This window comes from Leuciscus leuciscus (assembly GCF_965113295.1).
Source record: "Leuciscus leuciscus genome assembly, chromosome: 4".
Taxonomy (NCBI): Eukaryota; Metazoa; Chordata; class Actinopteri; order Cypriniformes; family Leuciscidae; genus Leuciscus; species Leuciscus leuciscus.
This window is the reverse complement of record NC_138728.1, coordinates 22,718,901-22,745,577: the sequence shown is the minus strand read 5'-3', so window position 1 is coordinate 22,745,577 and position 26,677 is coordinate 22,718,901. Positions and strand designations below refer to the sequence as shown.

Sequence of the window (26,677 nt, the reverse complement as noted above, 5' to 3'; positions counted from 1 at the left end):
GAGACTGAATCCTCCCAGACCCCCCTCAGTCCCCGTATGGGACCTTTCTACGGTTCTGGAAGCCATGAAAGGTGCACCATTCGAGCCTTTACAGTCAATTGATCTGAAACATCTGTCTTTCAAGACTGTGTTTCTGCTGGCTCTCGCTTCAGTGAACTTTCGCCCTTGGGTCTTTGGTGTCAGATCTCAGCATGCACGGCGTTTTGCATTGGGTCCCCTAGCGTAAGATATCTTACGCAGTACGAGAGACCTCTCGTAAGAGAACGTACTCGGTTACTAACGTAACCTCGGTTCTCTCTAGAAGAGGGAACGAGTACTGCGTATCTTGCCGTGCATGCACACGCTCTGGTTGCTTCGATGATGAAAAACCAGATAATAGCTGCCTGCGAGCGGTATTTATAGGCCTAGACCACGCCCGTTTCGGCGGGACGTGACGCAGCGGGCGCGAAGCACCCTGATTGGGTCTGGCGTCACGCCAGGCCTCGCTCGATAGGCTGCTGCAGTTGCCGCAGAGCAGACAATAGGCGCGCGAGCTGTCTTGCCTATGTCTGCATGCTGCCGCAACGCGTTTTGCATTATTAAAAATTAAGGATAATTTTTGGCTTCAATATCTCACGGAAAAGGATTTTCCCCTAGCATAAGATATCTTACGCAGTACTCGTTCCCTCTTCTAGAGAGAATCGAGGTTACGTTAGTAACCGAGTACGTTTGCGCGCTGTCGCGGAAGCGTCAGCGTTCAGCGTTCAGCTTTCGTGTTCAGCCTCCTTGTGTGAAGACCGACTCGGGTAAAGACCATCGACTCTACCTGTGCGACTCCACCGAGCAAGGACACCGACTCCACCGAGCAAGGACACCAGGAAGGCACTTAAGTATCTTCTTCTCCCTTTCCTTTCCTACTTTTATCTTATTTACCCTTACTCAACATGTGCTTTCAATACATTCCTGTTGTCTCTCGATAACGCTCTTTCATCACGCGCAGAAGGCAGCGCAATACTGCTAATCTGCGTCCCATTCTCTCATCCTCACACACACCTCTCTCTCTTTCTGTGGGTCTATGGAATTGTCAGTCAGCAGTCAATAAAGCTGACTTTATTCCAGCCTTTGCATCTCATTCTACTCTTAGTATCTTGGGCTTGACTGAGAACTGGATTCGTCCAGAAGACTCAGCAACCCCTGCTGCTCTCTCTGACAACTTCTCTTTCTCTCACACCCCTCACCAGTCTGGGAGGGGTGGGGGTACAGGGCTTCTCATTTCTAACAATTGGAAATACTCAACACTCTCTTCTCTATGCAATAACAACTCATTTGAATATCATGCTATTACACTTACAACTCCCAATAAGATCCATATTGTAGTCATATATCGCCCCCCAGGTCAAATGGGAAACTTTGTAGAGGAGCTATATGTGCTGCTGTCCTCTTTCCCTGAGGATGGCACCCAGCTTGTAGTCTTTGGTGATTTCAACATTCATCTCGAGAAGCCGTATGCAACAGACTTCAACTCTCTCCTAGCCTCCTAGCCTCTCATCACCACAGGTACTCACAAATCAGGCAACCAACTGGACCTGGTCTACACACGCAACTGCATCACAGACAACATTTTGGTGAGACCTCTCCATGTTTCAGATCATTTCCTCATTACTTTCAATCTACAACTTTCTACCCATGCACCACCAACCCCCCACCAGTCACTTTCAGACGAAACCTGCGCTCACTTTCTCCCTCCCATCTCTGCTTTGTCTTCTTCTCTTCCCTCACCCTCACAATTCTCATCTCTGGATGTGAATACCGCAACGGATACCTTATGCTCCATTTTAACTTCTTCTCTAGACAATATCTGCCCCCTCTCCTCCAGGCCTGCACGTGCTACTCCCTCTAACCCCTGGTTATCTGAGGTTCTTCGTGAACACCGGACCGAACTCAGGGCAGCGGAGAGACACATCTGACCTGAGTATGTATCAATCTCTCCTCTCCTCTCTTCCTTTTCTGTTGATGTTCATGCCGCAAAATCTTCATATTTCCACAACAAGATCAACAGCTCCTCCAAAACACGATCACTCTAAACACATCACTTGTAGAGAATTACCAACCTATCTCTCTCCTACCATTCATTGCGAAAACACTTGAACGAGCAACTTTCAACCAAGTAACATCCTTCTTGTCTCTGAACAACCAGCTGAATGTCAACCAATCCGGCTTCAAGAAAGGGCATTCAACTGAGACTGCATTACTGTCGGTCACAGAAGCCCTACGGATCGCAAAAGCTGCTTCCAAATCTTCAGTTCTCATTCTCCTGGATCTGTCTGCTGCCTTCGACACTGTGAATCATCAGATCCTTATGTCCACCCTCTCATCACTGGGCATCACAGGAACTTCCCTCCTCTGGTTTGAATCCTATCTCACAGGTAGGTCATTCAGGGTCGCATGGAGAGGCAAGGTATCCAGAGCACAACAACTGACCACAGGGGTTCCTCAGGGTTCAGTTCTTGGACCCCTCCTCTTCTCCATCTACACCACATCACTGGGACACATCATACAGGCACATGGTTTCTCTTACCATTGCTATGCTGATGACACACAGCTCTTCCTCTCATTTTAACCAGATGATCCCACAGTAGCTGCACGGATCTCAAGCTGTCTGGCGGACATCTCGGCATGGATGAAGGAACATCACCTGCAGCTCAACCTGGCAAAGACGGAGCTTCTCGTCTTCCCTGCCAATCCGTCTCTACAGCACGACTCAACTTCTCGTCCAGGCCCTAGTCATTTCTTGGCTTGACTACTGCAATGCTCTTCTGGCTGGACTTCCATCTCGTGCAACTAAACCTCTACAAATGATTCAGAATGCTGCAGCTCGTCTTGTCTTCAATGAGCCAAAAAGGGCCCACGTCACTCATCTGTTCATCTCTCTGCACTGGCTACCACTCGCTGCTTGCATCAAGTTCAAGGCATTGACACTTGATTACAGATCTATCACAGGCTCAGCTCTCTCCTACTTTCACTCACTCCTACAAGTCTACATCCCTACCAGAAGCCTGCGATCGGTCAACGAGCGACGGCTCGTGGCTCCATCACAGAGAGCCACGAAATCACTTTCCAGAACATTCTCATTCACGGTTCCATGCTGGTGGAATGCTCTCCCCACTCTCATCCAGAATGCAGAATCCCTGACAACATTCAAAATATACAATATACGGTCCCATACTGCCATTTTTGGTGTCATTAGTCTATTTTTAGTCATATTTATACAACAATATTAGACAACAGAAGGAATGTATGACATCATTTGTAATTATTCAGTAATCATTTGAAGTTATAACATTTACCTTTTTAATATGGACCACCCAACCCATACTAACCCTCATTAGTGTCCAGCAGATGAGTATCTGATTAGTTAGTCTCCTCTCGTTCATGGCTCTCTCTCAGGGAGAGGACATCTGGTTAAGTCAGGGTATTGATAATGGCAGTGACGCTTGGCTGTGTGTCTTATTAATCACTCCTGGCTGAAGAGTGACCTTTTCCTGCAGGCAGTGCATGCTCCTAGATCTGTCCTGTGGCCTTCTGGGACACCCACAGACATCCTTTACCTCATGTTCACCTAATGTCATCTTCAGACTGCTCAGGCTATGTTCAAACACACATGATATTCATATGTCTGTCTAAATGTCTTTATTCATAACTAATCTAATAAATGTTAGGTAAGAAAGTTCTAAGCCCACAAAGAGTTTAGGGGGAATAAACCAGGTGGAATGCCGATTAAATGTATTAAGCAATTTGGAAACAATAAATGACACAAATATTGGCATCAAACACATCTGTCGAAGCTACTTTTATAAAACCAATTCTGTATAATTATAATGGTGGTATGTGTAAATACAATAAAAAAATCTCTATTATGTGAACATTATAGAGTGTATTTTTTTGTACATACAGATGTAATTACCACACAATACATCCTTAACTCTTTCCCCAGCAGCATTTTTTTTTTTTAAGTTGCCAGTCAGCACCAGCATTTTCTTTGATCATTTTCACAAAATTTCCATTGCCCCCAGAATATTTTGTTGTATCAATATCTGAACATACAATATATCAAAAGAACTATATATATATATATATAAGGTAACAATCTTAAAATTCTTGAGATCTATTCCTTAAATAAAATAAAAAATCTAATTCTTTGATGATGTAATTATTGTGTAGTAATTACATTTGTATGTGCACAAAAATACATATTTTTGTATTATTTACTATTGTTTTTATTATTAATTGTCAATCTTTGGTCCAATAAATTCCCTGTAACTGTGGTTACATTTTCTGAACATGTATGGTTAAACTTAGCCTCCTACAGCCAGATCTTTGATTAGATGTCAAAAGTGCTTTGTTCTTGACTAATATGAGCTGTAGTAAGGACCAGTCAGGAACCAAGCATTTGTAATCAGTCATTTTTGTTTTGTTTGAATGTTCCATTCTAGGAGCAGGTTTATCTGATATATATATATATATATATATATATATATATATATATATATATATATATATATATATATATATATATATATATATATATATATATATCACTCTAGGATGGAAACTTTTCAAACAAACTGCACGACATTCTCAATTTCTTGTTAATGATTAAGTTCTTATTGACGTTTTTTCTTCTTCTGCTAGCCTAATTGGGCAAGTCGTTAAAATGTTCTTCTGACTGACCCCACCACAAAAAAAGTTGTACATTTTATTTTTATTGATAGCAATGGTTACTCCTTTTAATTTAATGATAAATGCAAATCATAAGCATTATTGTTATAAGATTTTGGCATACTATGCAAAACATTTCTGATTGGGTCATCATACAATTTTTTCACATATTTGCTAGGCATTCGAGCAAATAAACAATATCAACAAACATAAGATTTAGTGCCAACATAGTAGCCTACTGCTCTGATATGGCAAGAGTAGTTTCTTGCAAACTTTGGCAAATCCATTATGATGATTATTTTACACTTTTATCATGTCAAGAAGCTTCAGAATTAAACTTGTTGCACGTAGAAAGCACAACATTTTTACTGGTCAAACCATCCTGCTCCATCATCAGTCTCCTGGCTGCCATTTGGAGAACAGATTGCATTGGGATTTTTGACAGGACGCCACCATGGCAATACAGCTTTAGCAATTAACCTTGATGTCACTGTAATTACTAAGTCACTTTAGTCAAATGAATTAATTTCCCAAAAGGATGTTGAAACCAAATTATCCCCTCTCCTTCTAAAGCAAGCCAATATGGAGGCTGGTAATTAGAGAGAGGAGGAAAAAGAGGGAGCAGTTTCCATATTCCTGTCTTTCACAGGATGTTTTCCAGTAATCTGCCCCTAGTGTGTAGTGAAGAAGAGTATGTGGAATACTTAAAGGAGAACTCCGGTCAGTTTTAACATTGAGCCCATTTTTTTGTAAATTTGGAGTGCTGTCAGTACAGAGAACAACGACAAAAATCGGTGTTGCCTACACCGTGTTATCCTCTTTTTAAAATTTGCACCCTATTGACTTCAATGGGGCCAGTTTTAAACCTGCTTTTAGCCTCTTAACATCCTTGATGTGCCATTACAAGTGCCCAGCCATTGTGAGGGATTCCTTCAGAGTGAACGCGGTGAATCTGACTGCAGTAGATGTGAAAGATATTCATAAAAATGAAGATAATTCAGCCAGCGCACATACCTGTATTTTCTTCCTGTTTTCGGTCGAAGTCCACAGTTGTCGATTGTCGAGTTCACGCGCGTGATCATAGATACTAAACCTATGTGCGTGAACTCGACAATCGACTACTGTGGACTTCGACCGACAAACCGATTTTTGTCGTTGTTCTCTGTACTGACAGCACTCCAAATTTACCAAAAAATTAGCTCAATGTTAAAATTGACCGGAGTTCTCCTTTAATATGTGATATAGACAAGTAGAATAAACTGATAAATCCACAGAGTATTATCTATCTATTTAAGTAAACTATAAATATATGCTAAATGTATTTTCACAGAGCTTTTGTGTCAAGGTCCTGCCCTGACAGTCTTGTTTGTTTTGTCTTTGTTTAATGTTTCTTTGTTTGTCTTGTGTCTGAGCACATGTCTTTATTTGTGTTGGCCATGTGCTCCTCTCATCCTACCTCCTTGTTTCCTGTTTCCACGCCCCCTTTTTTCGTCCTTGGCTGCATCCGAAAACCTAGGCAGCTGACTTGTTGCCTCGCTGCCCTGTCAGGCAATGACTTAGCAGGAAGCGTTTACGCATGAAGATACATGAAACTGATTTCAGACAGACTTCGGAGGCAGCGACTGGGGAGTGTGCATTTGTTCTTTTTCAGTTAATGTTGTTCACAACCCCTTTCACAATGCAACAAGAGTTTTTTTCTTTTTTTTTCTTGAGTATTTAAGATAAATATATAGTAATGCAATTTAACAGGAAAATATTGTTTTATGTAAAAATATTCTCTTAACTGAATTTATTGTTCATTGACCACTTTTATGCCATTTATGGGTTTATCTCCTGCAAAAGTGTAAACTCTCCAGGGACCATGAAAACATTGAGAGCGGTCTGCTCAGATCTGTCAATCTCTATCCAGCTCAACCTATAAGGGTCTTTCGCAACGGGTAGTTCTAGGAACTAGCCACCAGGGTGGTTCCCCGAGAACTAATAGTTCCCTTAGGAACATTTTGCTGGTTGCATTCTCACCGCCAGTAGGAACTCTGAAGTGACGTAAGCCGCGCTTGTTGTTGTGACTTTTATTTTGATGGCGCGGCGGACTTTTATTTTGTCGGCGCTGAGAACAGCAGAGACTGAGCACACAGTGCTCACATTCTCCGTCTTCATTAGTTTACGATCTGTCTAACAGTGCTGTCTAATACGCAATTAGGTAGAACTGTTATACATAGAAAGTAGACAGTATATGAAAAGGTATTAGCGTATGCCGTGTGGTTAATGTCCAATGTTGGTAGCTAAGCAGAAATACATAATCATGTTTGGCTTGGTCCCCTCAAAGTTGCGTTGGATTTTCTCCTCAGCGTAAAGGTTAAGAGGCCAATCTATCACTGTTTTCCATGTTCCATGTTTTTTAATGGCGGGTGCTGGTGTTTCGCTTGCGTTCGGCCAATCAGCATACACTAACGTCACTGGTAGTTCATATAGTGCTGGTTTAGACCCTACTCTGAAGTAGGAGCTAAATTAGTTCCTCCAAAAGGAGTTCCTAGAACTAAAATCATTCCCTCTTCCTGCTGTGGAACACGGCAAAATCCGGGTACTTCCGCCAATAGTTCAAGGAACTGTGAAAAGGTTCCTCCGGTGCAAAATCCCCTATAGAGACAGAGCGTATCCACGCCCACACCCAGGGGGAAAACAATCAAACCGTCTCCATTGACTTTGCATTGCGAGAGGCTGCCTCCTTGTCATTTCTTGCTTCTAACAAAAGACAGACAAATGCCTAAAAGCTGCTGTGTGACAAGGTGTACAGCAAACAAGCTAAAAAACCCAGAAATAATTTTTTATTAGCTCTCGACCCCAAAAAAACGAGTGTTTTTAGGACATAAAAGTGGATACAGGCAGTTGAGACAGAGCGTCACGTGTCTCATTACTCTGAGAACTAACGTACGCCCGCTGGAGGAGACCGTAATCGGCAACACAGGATAGTTTATCTTACAGAAATATAATATATAAAACTGACATTTGGATATTTGACTCACCAGTGACCAAATGTTTAACTTACTGCACACGTAGTGTATTTTTAGTGCATACTGAGTGTCAGGATCCCACAATTGACCCATTCGTTCCAGCCTGTATCCACTTTTATGTCCTCAAACGCTCGTTTTTTGGGGTCGACAGCTTATGAAAACTTATTTCTGGGTTTCTTAGCTTGTTTGCTGTACACCTTGTCACACAGCAGCTTTTAGGCATTATTCTGTCTTTTCTTAGAAGCAAGAAATGACAAGGAGGCAGCCTCTCGCAATGCAAAGTCAATGGAGACAGTTCGTTTGTTTTCCCCCTTGGTGGGCGTGGTCTTCAGATTATGACGCGTTGCGCTCTGTCTCTATAGTGCGAGTTTTGGGTGTGGCTACTGTAGCAGGCTGAGCTAGAGGGTGTTTAGCCTGTGTGGGACCATGATTGATGTGTTACATGGAAGAGACATTCAGCTTCTGTTACAGCTTCAGCATCTGTCAGTAAAATTTGTTGCATTTAGACCTTTAAAGATTGAACAGGTCATAAACACATCAAAGTGAACGAGGCATTGCAATTGTACTGTATGTGCTACAAGGGACAATTTAATGTGCCCCATATTATGCTATTTTAATGGTTCCTAATTTTGTTTTTGAGGTCTTCTACAACATGTTTACATGCATCCAAGTGTAACCGAGCGATACCCAAAGGTCACACTAATTCTGACAACATACAGCAACACAAGTTCAATAGCCAGTGAACGGAAAAAGAACAGAGACGTGAACTTGCAAGTACAAGCAATTTTATTAAGCAATCAATAATAATAATCTGAATAAAGAGACAATTTAAATGTGCATTTTTAAAATCTCAACTTTAAGAGGTCTGGACTTCAACCAATGACTCAGCGTAACAGAATAGAATAAAAAAAAACTCTGCAAGTAACAGCTTGTTGCTATAGGCTAGACACAGCGTCCACAACCACGTCCACAACGAAATAACCACATTAACATCCCACGCACTCACACTTTTACATTGAGGAGTTATGTCCCTGATATTCACACAACTCTAACAGCATCTGCTCAAATGCCACACTCATACTTTGCAATGGCTCTTTCAAGCGTCAGGAAGTTACGTAGTCTACCAAACCTTCATCTATTTATAGGGCAAAATAAATATGTACGCCCAACCCTATACCATCCTTATTATCCACACGGTCACACAAGGTCAAAAAACAATTTCTTTTTCTCATAATATACATTTAATATCACCTCATTTCTCAAAGAGTCTGAAGCGATTTCTTTCGAAGCAGTTTGAAGATTCAGTCCCTCTAAACCCCTCCTTTCCTTGAGCCTACTCTGCTCTGATTGATCAGATGGCCCAGTCTATTGTGATTGGTCTACCGCTTACAGCTTGTGTCGATAACACAAATCCCATTACCACAACTGAATTTCAGCTCTGGAGACTTCTTCAGTCCTCAGAGATTGTACACAATGTCAGGGGCGCCGTAATGGGGGGAGGATTAGGATGATTCTAAGGGGCCTGGTCACACAGGGGGTCCATCAGAACCCCATCATTTCCTGTATGATTTTGGTATTTCAATTACCTCTTCAAAAAATTATCTTTTAAGAACCACACTGTAATGAACAAGCATTGATTATAACGTGTGCCAAGTCTGTGTGTGTCCCCTTTAAGGATTAGTTCACTTCAGAATAAAATTTCCTGATCATTTATTCAACCCCACGTCATCCAAGATAATCAGGTCTTTCTTTCTTCAGTCGAAAAGAAATTAAGGTTTTTGAGGAAAACATTCCAGGATTTTTCTCCATATAGTGGATTTCATTGGAGTACAACGGTTTGAAAGTCCAAATTGCAGTTTCAATACAGCTTCAGAGGGCTCTACACGATCCCAGCTAAGGAATAAGGGTCTTATCTAGCGAAGCGATCGGTCATTAAAAAAACAAACAACAACATTTATATTCTTTTTAACCATACATGCTCGTCTTGCACTAGTTGTGATGCGCCACACATTACGTATAACGTTGAAAGGTCACGCGTGACATAGGCGAAAGTACAGACCTAGTGTTTACAAAGCAAACGTGCAAAAAGACTAAGTCAAATGCTATTTACAAATAAATAAATAAATAAATAAATAAATAAAAGGTAAAAAATTATGTCGAATGAAGTTCTTCGCGCTACCCTACCTTTTTGAACCAGAACACGCGTGATCTTTTAACGTGATGATTTAATGTGAGGCGCATCACAGAGCTAGTGCAAGACGAGCATTTGTGGTTAAATGAGGAAATAATTTCAGTACCTGCGACAGTACCTGGAATGTTTTCCTCAAAAACCTTAATTTCTTTTCAACTGAAAAAAGACATGAACGTCTTGGCTGATGTGGGGGTGAGTAAATGATCAGGACATTTTTATTCTGAAGTGAACGTTTAATGTTTAACCTTTAAGACGTTAGCGGGTTATTCAGGAACGCGGCAGTGCACTTCACAGTTGTGACTCGCCGTGCATTAGGTAAATGGAGAGAGATGGCAAAGGCAAAATCAAGATATCAAAAGAGGAAAGAAAAGCACAAAAAAGAAAAAAAAAGAAAAGAAAAGGTGATTTATGTTCCTATTTTTGTGCTATGATTCTGAAGCTAGCCCTAGTTTTAATTAACATAAAATAGACATTCTATCTATTACTTAATCCGATGTTTATCCACTGAAAGTTTAACAATATGTATGTATGTAAGTTTTTCCATGCAATCGGGTAATAGTAATGGAGCACTGAGCTTCAAAAAAGACGGAAAATCACCAAGCCACAATAAAACTAGTCCAGTGATAAAAAATCTGTTTTTTCGAAGCCTTGGAACCACTTTCTGTGAGGAATTGATCAAAATGTACGATGTAGTACTAGCCATATACATCTGCTTTATTTGTCCCGGTAGAGTTTATGAAATAAGCATTGTAAAGATGTCAGTTTCATGAATAAATCATTTGAGTCGGTTTATTTCAATGAATAGGAGAAACTCGTTGATAAAACCAGTCTGAATGATTACTTCGTGAATAGAACTGATTGGTTCTCGAGTTCAAATCACTGATTTAGCTAATTTCCATGTTTCTTTCTGGAGCTGCTTTTGTGTTCAGTAAGCTTAAGTTCAGATCCTGTTTTCCTGTGACTGCTAACCTGTGGATGTCAGTAACAATCTTTTGATTGTCTGCTGTTAATGTACCTACGAACTGCTAAAGACTGTTTGAGAGCTTTCCTGAATACTCACCTTGGTCCCTATTTTAACGATCTAAGCACATGGTCTAAAGCGCACAGCGCAAGTGCACTTAGGTGCGTGTCCGAATCCACTTTTGCTAGTTTAATAATGGGAAAAATGGTCAGTGCGCCCGGTGCATGGTCTGAAAGGGTTGTCCCTATTCTCTTAATGAGTAATGAGTTGTTTTGGGCGTAATGTGCAATAAACCAATCAGAGTCTCATCTCTCATTCCCTTTAAAAGCCAGTTACGCTCGCGCCATGGCAGATTAGCTATTTACATGGCAGATTTTGTAAGCGGAAAGACTGAACGCTTCTCTAGAGAGAACACGGATCTGGTCGTGCGCGAGGTTAATGCGCACAAGCAGACCATCTAGGGGACAAGCCGGATTCCAACATATCTTTATGTACACTGCTCCAAAACACAGCAGCTAGAGTTCTTACCAGAACCAGGAAGTATGACCATATTAGCCCGGTTCTATCAACACTGCATTAGCTCCCTATTAAACATTGTATACATTTTAAAATATTGCTGATTAGTTACAAAGCACTAAATGGTTTAGCTCCCTAGTACTTGAGCGAGCTCTTAACGCATTATAGTCCTTCATGTCTATTGCGATCTCAAAATTCCGGCCAGTTGATAATACCTAGAATATCAAAATCGACTGCTGGTGGTAAATCCTTTTCCTATTTAGCACCAAAACTTTGCAACAGTCTTCCAAACCTGGAAGCAGACACACTCTGTCAGTTCAAATCTAGACTAAAAGCACATCTCTTTGACCAAGCATACACATAACACATTATAAACTTCTATAATTCAATGTTAGGCTGCATAGATTAGGTCAGCCGGAACCGGGAACACTCCCCATAAATCCTGATGTACTCGTTACATCATAAGAAGAATGGCGTCTACGCTAATAATAGTCTCTCTGTTTATCCCAAGGTTTACCGCAGTCTTCCGGATCCAGGCCGTATCCAGATCTGATTAAGGACCCGACTTGGACACGACGACAGTCCTGAAGTGTCAACTAGTCTCTCCCCTGTGAAGGCCCCCCTCTCCTTCCCTTTACCTCTGTACAGATAAAACGTTGTCAAAATAGTTCCGGTTCACATGGCTACTCGGAAGCGATAAATAATTCTGTATTATACATTTTTAAGGCCAGAAGTAATTTGTTTAGGTCAATTAGGTAAAGAAAGACTAATATATATATAATTTTTTTACATTTATTTATCTTTCTTCAAGACTTGCACCTTGGACCCGTTTCAAGGTTTGCGTTCTCGAGCCACCAAACACTGTTGTGCGAATGAGCGGAGCACTTTAAGGGTTTTCTGTTAGAATGGTTTTGTGTAAGTTGTATTAACCCTTAGTTAATAACTAATGATCTTTGCAGCGGAAGTGAATCGATCAAAACTAACTGTAGCTGGAAAATAACTTTATTCTAGAGCTGCTGTAAAGCCAAAACAATCTCTGTTACTTTAATTTCCTATTATCATTGTAAAGCTGCTTTGAAACAGTCCATATTGAAGGTGACTTGATTTGACTTACACAATATTAATCTTTTACACTGTAATCCTTTATTTTTAATATTTGGCTAGTTTGTGGACTGCTGCACATCCCTGTGTATGTAATAAGCAGAGTGTATGTGTTGTGCACCCGCCTATAGGTGCATATTAGCCTACTATTGCGGCCTTAAAAAAAACACAATACTGTGCCATTGACTTTAGACCAGGTTTCAGTTGGTCAATTGCACAGTCTATTTCAGTTGTCTCAAAATAGCAATGCGCCAACACACCTCATTTTCAGACCAGCACGCAGACCAGCACGCAGGACATGAAAAAGATAACTGCGTCGGGCTGAAACTAGCAAAAAAAAACACTTGCATCGCGCCTGGGGCTGCATTGTGCCGGGTGTATGATAGGGCCCCATGTGTTACTCACCTGTTTCCTCAGTTCCTTATTGAAATAAACTCCCACTCATGCGTTCATCAAGGCATTCAGTATTAGTATGCCGTTACACTGAGACACTGGATACACTAGATTTCTGAGAATCACCACCAAGTCTCCTGAGAAGGAAAAGAAATCTCTGAGCAATATTTTTTTTTCTTAACTGATCTGTTTATTTTCCTCTTTACTTCAGCAAGAATATGCCTAATCAAAAAAAAAAACAAAAAAAAAAAACATTTTGTATAATATAACACTTTTTAATTCAAAGTGGTGCTACCAAAAATGTTTGTAACCTTTCTAATCCGAACTCCAGTGATTGATTTCTTTTGAATGTCTCATCTCTTCATGTCTCACTGCAACCTTTATAATAAGCACCGTTGCACTAAAAACACAGCCATCACACCAAAGTGATCAACGACAGAGATCTTGAGTATCAATTTATCCTGACAGGCCCTAAATGGAATTACGGAGACCGGCACTGAAATATTATATTGACTTTATTAAAATGTATTAAGAGGGTGTCATGCAAGGCCTGGTAAATTAAAATTTTCTTTGAGCTATTGACAATGATGAAGAAGAATGCTTCCAGAAAGCTATTATGGCTGGTGTGATGGCAGTGACAGCTGTGGTTATAGCCAGGCCCGTGTGGCAATCACACTGGACAGGTGGGAGGAAACAGGCCATGAAATACTGACAAAGAGATGTCATCAAAGACCCTGTCACCATGTCTGCACAGGCATGCTTTTGGACACATTTGGAAATGGGTTGTGATAGTTTTTAGGGAAATGGGTCATTATCATTGTACAGTAGGTACTTCTGAAAGAATAGTCTTTAATCTTATTGCATACTAATGTTGCAAACCACATTAAGCTACAAAAAAGTACCATAAATATCCGATGAGTAATTTATATGTGATCCGTAATCCGGTGAGCACTTATAGGCCAAGTCTGAAGCCATGCTACAGCTTTGTGTGATAAAAAGGCCAAAATGTACATTCACTAAATATGTCTAAAATTCTGTCAATTGAATTCCCTCTGGCTCATACTGTATGTTACATAATTAATTTTAATGGTTTGATAAGATATTTGTATGATTTCTACAGTGCGTAACATGCGTTGTAACGGCAGCACACCTTTGATTCAGTTTGTTTTCACATTTACATATTTCTGAATATTTTTGACCATTAAAGATTGCCATTCAAAGCTAATATAATGCAACACATGGGTGTGCTATGTGAGCATATCATAGTCATCATAGTCATCAAAGTCATAAAGTCATATAACAGTTTAAAATATTAAAGGGGTCATATAATGCCATTTTTGTACAAGCTAATATGCTTCTTTATGGTCTAAATTAAAAGTTTGTAATATACTTTAATAAAAAATTATCATTAGTATTGTAAGAAAACACTAATTTACCTGGTCAAAAACAGCTCTGTTTTCAGCACGCCGTTTCAGTGCATGTGTCTTTTAATGATAATGAGCTTTGCTCACCCCACCCCTCTGTTCTGTGCGTTCACCGTTTTTAATAATAACACAATAACCATAAGTTCATTATAAACGTGGGATTATGAATTATATTGAGAACGTCGTACATAGAAAATGTACATAATGTACCCTGAGTGTAAACAGCTGCATTCATCGTGAACGTGCAAGCGATTTGCAAAGATTAATATAAAGGTTAATAAAACGTTTCACTCACTTCAGTTCTTCTGGAGGTGTAGCAACACGAATAGTTGGTACGGATCCTTTTTCCAGAAGCAGCTTTTAGCAAAACCAGCTTTATACTGACCCTCGTTTGTAAAGCAGTCTCTGGTGTGTGAAATGATTCGCGCAAACATGAAAGCATTGACGTTGATAATGGGGAATATTCCCTTCGAAAACAAACTCAGCCACTGCGTCTTCAGCTGTACGGATTTAGGAACATCAACATGACTGCTGTGATCGTTATTACACCCAAGAACAGAACACCACAATCGTTAGACGCCATTTTGCTCACAGACAGTCAGAGACAGTGCTCCAGCGGGGAGGGGCGTCGATATTGTGACGTCACAAAATCGAACAGCTCAATTTGAGAGAGGGGAAAACATATAATAAGATAAAAAAAAAAACACTGGATGGATTTTTATAATTTTATGATGGTTGTGTACAGGCACTGCCAACACACATTTCAGTACAATTAACTTGTAAAAGTGCATGTACCATTATATGACCCCTTTAAGTAGAAAAATATTTTAGTGCTGGTAATGGGATTATTTAAAGTATACGAAAATAAACTTTCTCCCCCGAGAAAATTTTGATTTCTCGGACCTACATATGTGCATTTTAAGGTGTTTGAAGGCCAACATTTTTTGATAACAATAGCTTTAAAAGCATGTCAGTGGGCAGTAGCATAAATTATTTGTCAAGCAGATAACAGATTCTTAAACATGAGAATGAGGATAAATGTTGAAATGAATGATCCACACTAGAAAATGGAAATGCAAAATGTTTCTGCTTATTGTTGACAATACACAATCACATATTCCAAACAGGAATGGCCTTAAATGAGAAATCTTTCAAGGATTATTTTGCATAGATGTAAACTTTTTAGCATTAAAGATTGGTTTCAGCAACTTGTTTCTTTCTTGAGTTAATCAATGTTTTTGGCACTATTAAATCAGTTCAATTAAATTTCAATTGTTCACTCATAAAGACAGTCACTTGTCACCACCTACTGGCTTAATGATGCAAGTTGTGCAAACTCAGACAAGCGGAGTGATACAAACGGTGAAAAGGCTGATGCTGGTGAAATATTCGAACACATTCGAGGACCTTATATATAGGCTACATATCAGAGTTAAATAGGAATACATTGTAATAATGTTAATCAAGCAGACTAAATCACACGACTGAGCAGCAATATTTAAGCTCATTATACAAAGGAAATAATACAGATCTAGACAAATTGGGTTGCTTATAGTTAAAAGAATGTCATGAACGATCATTTAGGCTAGATGTAGGCCTATTTTTCACATTTTTGGTCACAAAATATTTAGTCAGTTTTGATGACTTTGCAATATTGATAAAATGTTAGAATATTAATAATGAAAATTGAGTAGGGCTACGCTAAAATGTGTAACATTTATGTAGCCTACAAAGGAATACAAAAGCCCTGACAGAGTACTGACGCAGCTTTAATCTCCCTTTTGGTTATTTCAATACTTAATTGACGACAGAACACGACGCTACATGCTAGTAGTTTATTTTGAGTGATACAGGGCGCGCCGCATTTGCGTGATTGAAGAGTGCGCGCCGCGAACAAACGGCTGGCACGACGTGACGTAAGTAGGCTAAGTTAGTTTTTCTGAGATTTACTGACATATAGCCTGACAACATCTGGTCTGACAGAAGACTGTGCGGCGGTGCTGACTGCGTTATTTTTTTTGAAACCGGTGTGGCGCGCTCGCCCCCGAAGTTCATCTGTGAGAAACTTGAAACCGGTGCTTGAACTTGAACTCAGGTGACTCATTAACACTCGCGTTACTGGCCACGCCCTGCTCTCACGGCTCGTGGACTCGTGCTGCTTGCCACTTTGCCTATTTTGTGTTTTCTATCACAGGAAAAGTAATTGCTGAGATTTTTGTTTCTGAAGGTTTTTTTTTTTTTTGGGGGGGGAGGAATTGACTCGCGGGGGCGCATCAAACTGTTTTGCGGGCCGGTTACGGCTCGGGGGCCGGACGTTCCCCACCCCTGGTCTAGATGTTGCATTATTGCTGTCACAGTTGTGTTCTGTCTGAGTCTTGTTTTCATTAGTCACATGTCTTCCTTTGTTCTGTTTTCCCACCACTGCTTTGTTTCCACGGTAACCCTCATTAGTTAATCTGTCACACCTGTTTCCTCGTTAGTTTTGTCAGCTGTGTCTCCTTTCCCTGATCTGTTTCCCTATGTATTTAAACCCTGTGTGTTACCTTGTTCATTGTCTGATCTCTGTTGTATTAAAGCTGCCGTCGGCAACGTTTTTTTTAATCATATTCAGTGAAATCGACACTATAATCTGACAGAACAACATAAATAAAGTGGTTTTAGAAAAAAAAAACTAGCTTCTAACTCCACCAGGAGCGTGTTATTTGTTTTGCAAAAATCCACCGCTCCCGGATCATCGGGTCCAATCAGCACTGGGGGGTGTGAGAGATCTGACTGTCAATCACAGGTCGTGCACACGCCACAGATCCCACTCCCCCCTCGCGCTGAGTCGCGCACGTTAATATCACATGCACACGCCTGAAGTTCGCAGGTGTGTTGGATTGTAGGACGCGTGATGGCGGAGAGAAAATCTACTAACAAGCTCACAATCTACTAACGGTTATTGCTATCTATGGGTAGATTAGCCAGGGCAGCCTACCTCCGAGTCCATGGTATTGATCGATGCTGAAGAGACGGACGCGTTCACAGAAAACATGGTGCACACGCACTGATGAGCACGAACTCGATGGGAGGGTGCTCGCTGGTAGTGGGGGAGGGGCATGAGAGTTGTAAACATTCAAAATTTTGGCTAAGTCGACTCAATCTGCCAGACTTGCCGACTGCAGCTTTAAGTGTGTGTGAACCTTTTGCCCATCTTCTATGTAGTGATGGGCAGATCGAGGCTTCGTGAAACAATGAAACAGTTGAAGCAAATGTGCCATATTGTGTTGAGGCTTCGAAACAATCCGACACCCGTCTCAACGGTGACATCTAGTGGTCACTTGCAGGTGTTGATCTGAAACAACCTTGACAACGAGCCATTAAAAAATTTGTTTGTTTTTTATTATTGTATTTTATTATTGTGAAGCTTGTAACCTGTAGGCTCCTCATTGTGCTTAATGTTATTTTGGTCATGAAAAATGAATATTAATAAAAGAAATCAAGCCACAATGTCTCACTTTTTTATAGATTTTTATTAAAAAATATTAATTTCTGTGCTGTGGAAGGACTTAACCTACTTCTTTTTGTACAGATAATTTCTCCAGCCTTTGAAAGAATCGTCTCACAAGGGACACTTGTTGCTGGCATGCAAAGATATTTTTTTAGCAAAGACATACAAATGAGGAAAAATGCTCTTTCCAGTAAGTTAGGGGATCATGAGTTCTGGGCAAAAAACGCATCGTTGAGGTATTTGTTCACTTCCACTGTGGCACCAGCTGTAGCATTGTGTATCATCTGGGTTTCACGGATACGATTATCAAAAAGTTCCCATAAACTGTCCTGTGTTTCTACTGATGATGATGATGATGATGATGATGGGCCTGATGTTGACATTTGTGGCTCTGAATGAAAATGAAAACAGCAATTGGTAACAAATCCTAAACTGACGGCATATATGAAGTATAAAATACATGAATCACATCACATAACATAACATAGACTGACATAGCAGGCCTAGTACAGGGGGGATGCTACCATCCTCTGCACCCTGCAAAATGGCAGGATGTTCCTCAAATGGCGCATCATGGATGATGTATTGTTGCAGTAGGCTAGCTGCCGATCACAATACATACATCTCACTTTATTTGGGGTTTCCAAATGTAAATGCTTCCACACCACAGATGTACGGCATCTCTTCTGTTGAGCCTCCATTTTTATCTATCTATCTATCTATCTATCTATCTATCTATCTATCTATCTATCTATCTATCTATATGCATCTATTAATGTGTCACTATATGTATACTCTGTCTCTAGCCTATCAGTCAATGTGTAAATTTAAATGTAAGCCCAAATATAACTAAACAAATCGCACTATAAATGTCACTATATCACCAAAAATCTGCTATCTCAAAAACCCACGAGGTCAAGATGCGTTGACTTCACTTTTATACAGATGTGCGATTGTGTGGTCTGTTCCCGACCCTGTCAATCAAACACGGATTCGGCGGATGCCACCTGTCGAAACACTTGTGAAACACTCCGAAGCTTCAATTAGCCGTAGTCACGTGACATGGGTGTTTTGAATCACGCTTCGGATCAGTGATTCGAAACATCTGCGCTTCGGGATCTCGCAAAGCTTCTGAATGTTAGTTTCGCGTCAGCCATCCCTACTTCTATGTACCTGTATGAATTATATTGTGAGTAAAGTTTGCATTGGAATTTTTTATTCTCCTTCGTTTTCTTCTGCCTGCACCACACAGTGACAGAAGATCGGACCGCCCAAAATGGACGATAGGGTCAAAACTTTTTTTCATTTACCAAGGACATTTGCTGCCTTGCTGTCACTAGCACCCTCGACGACGAGAGCCTGAATACCTTGTTCCGGATCGGGATCACATTCAACCTCCCTGACACCACCGGACTGGACTAGAGGGATGGCCGCCTCGCCGCCTCGCCGCCTTAGCCCTCATCCAAGACTGCTTCCGCTTCACTGCCTGAGCCCTCAACCAGGATGGCGGCCGTCATGCCAATACCTGCTCCCGTTCTGTTCCTGCCCCTAGAACTGTATCTGTTCCCGAGCCTGTATCTGAATATGTTCCAGAGCTCGAGTCTGTTCCCGTGCCAGAGCCTGTTCCCGAACCTGAGCCTGAATCTGTTCCCGAACCAGAATTGGTTCCTGAATTCCCACCCAGCCTCCCTCTGCCACCTCTCAACCCGTCTTCCGCCACTGCCTGTCAGCCCCTCAGCTCATCAAACCACCTTCGGGGAGTTGGGGTCGTTGTAGGTCTGCCAGCCTGTGGCTCCAGCCTGGTCTCTGCCTCCGACCTCCGACCAGGACTCTACCTCGGCCCGTTGATCCATCAGCCTGCACCTCAGTCGCCAGAGCCAGCGGCTATGCCATGTCCCGCCAGATCTTCTGCGTTGCCTGGGGTCGTCGGCTCTCTGGCTCCACCCTGGTCTCCTCTCCTACCTGCTTCGCCCCCGTCAGTTGGCCCCCTGAAGTCGTCAGCCCTGCCTCCACCATGGCTCCTCCCCTCCGTCGTCTCAGCCCTGGCTGCCTGCACAGCCTGCTCCGCCCTGGCCGACTGCACCGTCTGCTCCACCCTGGTCCCTCCTGCTCCACCCTGGTCCCTCCTGCCTTCTGTCGGCCCTTCACCTACTCTTTGTTCCCCTCCTGAGACCCCTCCCTTCGCAGTTGGTCCATCAATGGCGCGAGGAGAGGAGAGGAGAGGGAGGAGAGGGAGAGGGCGCCTTGCGGAGAGGGGAGAGTACTGTCACAGTTGTGTTCTGTCTGAGTAACCCTCAGTTATCTGTCACACCTGTTTCCTCGTCTTGTCAGCCGTGTCTTGTTTCCCTGATATGTTTCCCTATGTATTTAAGCCCTGTGTGTTACCTTGTTCATTGTCCAATCTCCATCGTATTAAGTGTGTGAACCTTCTGCCTGTCTATGTACCTGTATGAATTATACTGTGAATGAAAGTTTGCATTGGAACTTTTGATTCTCCTTCATCTTCTGCCTACACCACACCGTGACAATTGCATTATTATTGTTGAATTATCCAAGGTACAATATGTAACTCTAGCGGTTAAAAAACAACAAAGCTGCTTGCATTTGTTTGACTGTGGTGACTGAAAATGACTGTGCGGATGCATAATGTTCTTTCTCATAAAAAAAAAAAAAAGTTTATTCTACTGCTCATTAAACATTAACTACTAGTTTTAAGAGATATAACCAGTTTAGATGGATGATCTCAAGCTGACTAGCTGAAGACGTTACTGTAGCTATACCCAACACATGCCTGTGCAGCAGGGCAACTGGGTGACCGCGAGACGCTGTAAGTCACGGAACAAAACACTGTTCTTCTGTTCCGATTACCATAACCAATAGATTCTCCCCACTCAGTGAAACACCCACTGTGAATCCTGTTGAATGTGCCCTAGTTATTAGTGATTCTATTACATGGAACGTGAAAATAGAGACAACAGCCACAATAGTCACATGTTTGCTGGGAGCCAGAGCGCCTGACATCAAAGCTAATTTAAAAGTGCTGGCTAATGCTAATCGTAAATTCTCTAAGATTATTCACGTCGGCACTAATGATGTTCGATTTCGCCAGTCGGAGATCACTAAAATAAACGTTTGGTGTGTGAACGAGTACGATATCAGGCACTAATTTGCTCTGTTCGCCGGAGTGATGCGATACTTAGTAGACTGTCCTCACTCAATGGCTGTCTGTCTAAGTGGTGTCTGCAAAATAATATAGAATTCATAGACAATTGGAAAAGTTTTTGGGGCAGACCTGACCTGTTGAAAAGAGATGGTATTCATCCTTCCTGAGATGGTGCTGCTCTTCTCTTTAGTAATATGGCACATATTCTTGGGGCTCAAACATGAAATGGGGCTCAGGTCAAGAAGCAGACAGACTGGCTAAACCGACTGTCTGCTAGCTGTCTCACGTCACTGAGGTCAGATAAATCCCATCACATAGAGACGCTTTCACCTAGATATCATTATATAGAGACTGTGTCTGTCCCCCAAATTCCCCGAATTAGGAAATACAAAAAACTCCCAAACCCATTTAAGGGTAAAAATGTAATTGATGTTCAACAAATAAAAAAAACAGATATAATACAGATGAACAAATGATAATCCTCGGGTTGCTGAATATTCGATCCCTTACTTCAAAAGCACTTACTGTTAATGATATGATTACATATTATAACCTTGATGTGCTGTGTTTGACAGAAACCTGGCTAAAACGAGACGATTATATTACTTTAAATGAGTCCACCCCCTAAGATTACTGTTATAAACTTGAGCCTCACCTGAAAGGTAAAGGGGAGGTGTTGCTGTAATTTATAGTAATATCTTCAGAATTACTGAGTGTAAATGATTAATCATGTTTGAGATTTGTGCTGGCTACTGTATACAGGCCACCAGGGCACCATACAGACTTTATCAAAGAATTTGCTGATTTTCTATCAGAGTTAGTACTGGCTGCAGATAAAGTCCTAATTGTTTTAATGTACAGTAGATAACGAAAAAGATGCATTGGGATTGGCATCTAAATACATTCTAAACTCTTTTGAAAACTCATTGTCATACTCTAGATCTAATATTATCACATGGAATCAATGTTGATGCCGTTGAAATTCTACAGCAGAGCGATGACATCTCAGATCATTATCTGACTAGTCTTGTGTTTACTCCATCTAGCCAAGGTTGCAAAGCCGACTCCGTGTTACAAATATGTTAGACCTATCACTTCTACCAGTAAAGATTGCTTTATTAATAATATTCTTGATCAGTTTCATCTCCTCAGCATCCCAGATAGCTTAGAAGAACTCGATATTACGACAGAAACTTTTGACTCTCTCTTTTCATCACTTTAGACACAGTTGCTCCTTTGCACTTAAAGAAGATTGAAGAAAATAGTCCAACGCCATGATACAACGAGCAAACTCGAGCCCTTAAGAGATCAGCCAGAAAAATGGAGCGCAACTGGAAGAAAACAAAACAGAGTTTTTTTCCGCATTTCATGGAAAGAGCACGATTGCGTACAGAGAGGCATTAAAAGCTGCTAGATCTGCTTATGTTTCAACCCTACTAGAAAGAAAATAAACAAAACCCTAGGTATTTATTTGAAACAGTGGCTAAATTAACGAAAAATAAAGCTTCAACCCCAGATGTTTCCAAGCAGAACAGCAGTAATGACTTTATGAACTTCTTTACTTACAAGATTGATAATATCAGGGAGAAAATTATAACTATGCAACCGTCTACAACAGTATCGCATTAGGCAGTGCATTGTAGTCTCCTTGAGGATAAATTTGATTCATTCATTGCTATAGGAGAGGAAGAATTTTCTAAACTCGTTAAATCATCTAAATTGACAACATGAATGCTAGACCCTATACCACCTAAGCTATTGAAAGAGATGCTTCCAGAGATCATTAATTCATCTTTGTCATTAGGATACGTACCAAAAACTTTTAAGCTGGCTATGATTAAAACGCTTGTTAAAAAAAAAACACAGCTTGATACTACAGAATTAGTCAATTACAGGCCGATCTCGAATCTACCTTTTATGTCAAAGATTCTAGAAAAGGCAGTGTCCTCACAAATATGTTCATTTTTAGAAATAAATTGTATCTGCGAGGATTTTCAGTCAGGATTTAGACCGCGCCATAGTACTGAGACAGCTCTCATTAGAATCACAAATGATTTGCTCTTATCATCCGATCGTGGTTGTATCTCTCTATTAGTGTGACTTGATCTTAGTGCTGCATTTGATACTATTGACCAAAACATTCTTTTAAATAGAATCGAAAATGATGTTGGCATTAGTGGAATTGCATTAGCGTGGTTTAAATCATACTTATCTGACCGTTATCAGTTTGTAGCAGTAAATGAAGAGATGTCTTCATCGATCAAAAGTTCAGTCGGGCATTCCATAAGGCTCAGTACTAGGACCGTTGCTGTTCACTCTGTACATGCTACCCTTAGGATATATCATTAGGAAGCATGGCATTAGTTTTATGCTTATGATAAGCAGCTCTATATTTCTTCACGCCCTGACGAAATTTACCAATTCACAAAATTAACGGAATGCATAGCTGAAAGAAAAAACTGGATGACTAGTAATTTCCTACTACTTAATTCTGAAAAAACAGTAATTATTGGACAAAAAAAGTCCTCCCGTTATAACCTAGAAAACTGTCTAGCACCTGATGGCTGCTCTGTCAAGTCTTCGTCGTCGGTTAGGAACCTGGGTGTGCTCTTTGATACCAATATTTCATTTGAAAGTCACGTGTCTAGTATCTGTAAAACCACATTTTTCCATTGTAAAAATATATTTAAATTACTTAATATGCTATCAATGACAAATGTGGTACAATTAGTTAATGCGTTCATGACATCAAGGCTAGATTATTGTAATGCTATTATGGGTGGTTGCCCTGCACGCTTAATAAACAAAGTCCAGTTTGTCCAAAACCAAGAGTTCTTACCAGAACCAGTAAGTATGACCATATCAGCCCGGTTCTGTCAACACTGCATTGGCTCCCTATTAAACATTGTATACATTTTCACGAGTTCACACTTACAAATAAGTCAGATGGAATAAATGCGCATTTGGCGTGCTGTCCGAGGAGAGGGCTCCGGGCTCGGTATTCGGCCCGAACCCAGAGTACTCCCCCCGTATTCCTGGCTGTGAAAGAACAAGCCAAGAGTGAGGAGTTGGGGTGGTGGAGGGATGCTGAAAACTGTCAAGGAATGTTAGGTGAGTTGACAGAGTGAATATATATATGCTTCCTCTCATGCTGATAGGGTAGACATGGTAATTGTTTGATGACGAGTTGATTGATTGATTGATTATTTGAACGTGCTCCTCCCGAACTTTGTTTATAAAACATCATTAAAAATATGGCTGATTACTTACCCAATGGTTTAGCTCCCCAGTACTTGAGCAAGCTCTTAACGCATTATAGTCCTTCATGTCAAAATTCCGGCCAGTTGATAATACCTAGAGTATCAAAATCGACTGCTGGCGGTAGATCGTTTTCCTATTTAGCACCAAAACTTTGGAACAGTCTTCCTAACATTGTCCGGGAAGCAGACACACTCTTGTCAGTTCAAATCTAGACTAAAAACACATCTCTTTGATCTAGCATACACATAACACATTATAGACTTCTATAATTCAATGTTAGGCTGCATAGATTAGGTCAGCCGGAACCGGGAACACTTCCCATAAATCCTGATGTACTTGTTACATCATAAGAAGGATGGCATCATCTCTCTGTTTATCACGAGGTTTACCGCAGTCCGCCGGATCCATGCCGTATCCAGATCTGATGAAGGACCTGCGCCTAGACACGACAACAACTCAGTCCTGAAGTGTCAACTAGTCTCTCCCCTGTGAAGGCCTCCTTCCCTTCACCTCTGTACAGATAAAACGTTGTCAGGATAATTCCTGTTCACTTGGCTACGCGGAAGTGATAAATAATTCTTTATTATACATTTTTAAGGCCTGACAAGTAGTTTGTTGGGGGTTGGTTTGTAAAGAAGGACTACACGCCTGTGCACATATATATTCAAACGGACATACCTATATACTAAACACGTGATGCGCATGTGCACGGCGTCTGCGTTTTTGCGGGTTTGCGTTTTTGAGGTTTGCGCAGAGATAACCTTTTAAAAAAAAAAATTATTCAAGGCTCGCACCTTGGAATCTATTTCAGGGTTTGCGTTCTCGAGCCACCAGGCACTGTTTTTTTGCGGATGAGCACGCCGGAGCACATTGAGTGTTTTCTGTTAGAATGGTGTTGTGTAAGCGGCCCCTAAGTTAATAACTAATGATCTTTGCAACGGAATTGAATAAATCAATCAAAACTAACTTTAGCTGGACACTAACTTTATTCTAGAGCTGCTGCAAAGCCAAAACAATCTCTGTTACTGTAATTTCCTATTATCACTGTAAAGCTGCTTTGAAACAATCTATATTGTTAAAAGCGCTATATAAATGAAGGTGACTTGACTTTATTTACAAATATGACGAAACACGAACAGATGAGTGATGTATGTACGCAAATTCCCATGAAATCCATCCGACAGATGTAAAATAAACACTTATAATAGGTTTACAATAGTGAATCAGGGTAAAATCATCTTTGATCAACAAAATTACACATTTTAAACATTTTTTTCTTTGAAAAAAAATGTCTTCATTCCTTAAAATAGCTTGAATGTAACTCTACACCCTTGCCTCATTTAGTATACGTGGTTCTATGAATATGCAACTTTGCCCTGCCTCACACCAGCTCAGAGATCAATCAATCAATCAAATTTAATTTTTATAGCGCCTTACAACAGCCAAAAGGTGCACAAGGCGCTTTCCAGTAAAAGCATCAATAGACAACAGAAAATAAAACACAAATATACATATAAAAAATAGCAGTCGAGTCAGAGGTTACGTGTTAAAAGCTTGTCTGAACAGATGTGTTTTCAACTGCGATTTGAAAACACTCAACAGGGTGATGCTTCGTAGGAGTGTTGGTAAAGCGTTCCACAGATTAGGGCCCTGGACGGCAAATGACCGGGCTCCAAACTTTTTATATTTGAATTTGGGAATGATCAGAGAGATGTGTTCAGAGGAGCGGAGAGTTATGGGTGGTTGTTAGACCATTACTAAATCGGCGAGGTAGACCGGGGCCAGACCATTGATGGCCTTGAACACGAACAGCAGGACCTTATACTCCACCCTAAACCGCACCGGGAGCCAGTGGAGCGAGCGGAGGACTGGGGTGATGTGTGAGCGTATGGAGGTGTTGGTGAGGAGACGTGCTGCCGCGTTTTGAACCAGTTGAAGCCGATTAAGGAGTGATTGATTATGTCCAGTGTAGAGGGCATTGCAGTAGTCTATCCTCGAGCTGATAAAGGCATGAATGGCTTTTTCAAGGTCAGCTCGGGACAAGAATGGTTTGACCTTACTGAGAAGCCTTAGCTGGTAAAAGCTTGCCTTAACAACTGCACTAATCTGTTTGTCATACTGCAAATTTTTGTCAAAAATAACACCCAAGTTACACACAGTGGGTGCAAACTGAGGTGTTAGAGGACCAAAACTGAGATAACTGTTGGGTGAGTCAGGGCTGAACAGGATGTACTCAGTCTTTCCTTCATTCAAATGAAGGAAATTCTGGGAAAGCCACTGCTTGATGTCCTTAAGGCAGTTATAAAGGGGGTCCAGCGCAGAACGATTGTTCAGAATCACAGGAAGGTAGATCTGGAGGTCGTCTGCATAGAAATGAAAATGAACGTTATTATTGGAGATGAGTTGTCCAAGTGGCAGCATATAGAGAGAGAACAGAACAGGACCAAGAATGGATCCTTGAGGCACCG

At 41.0% G+C, this 26,677-nt stretch overlaps 1 long non-coding RNA gene across 1 annotated transcript in view; it reads right to left on the bottom strand.

Moving 5' to 3' along the window:
* Positions 1-24,545, bottom strand: part of LOC309497226 — a 34,735-nt gene extending 10,190 nt beyond the window's left edge. The window contains exon 1 of the long non-coding RNA XR_014205450.1: positions 24,360-24,545. This is a non-coding gene — a long non-coding RNA (uncharacterized lncRNA). The remainder of the gene's footprint in view (positions 1-24,359) is intronic.
* Positions 24,546-26,677: the final 2,132 nt, after the last annotated feature.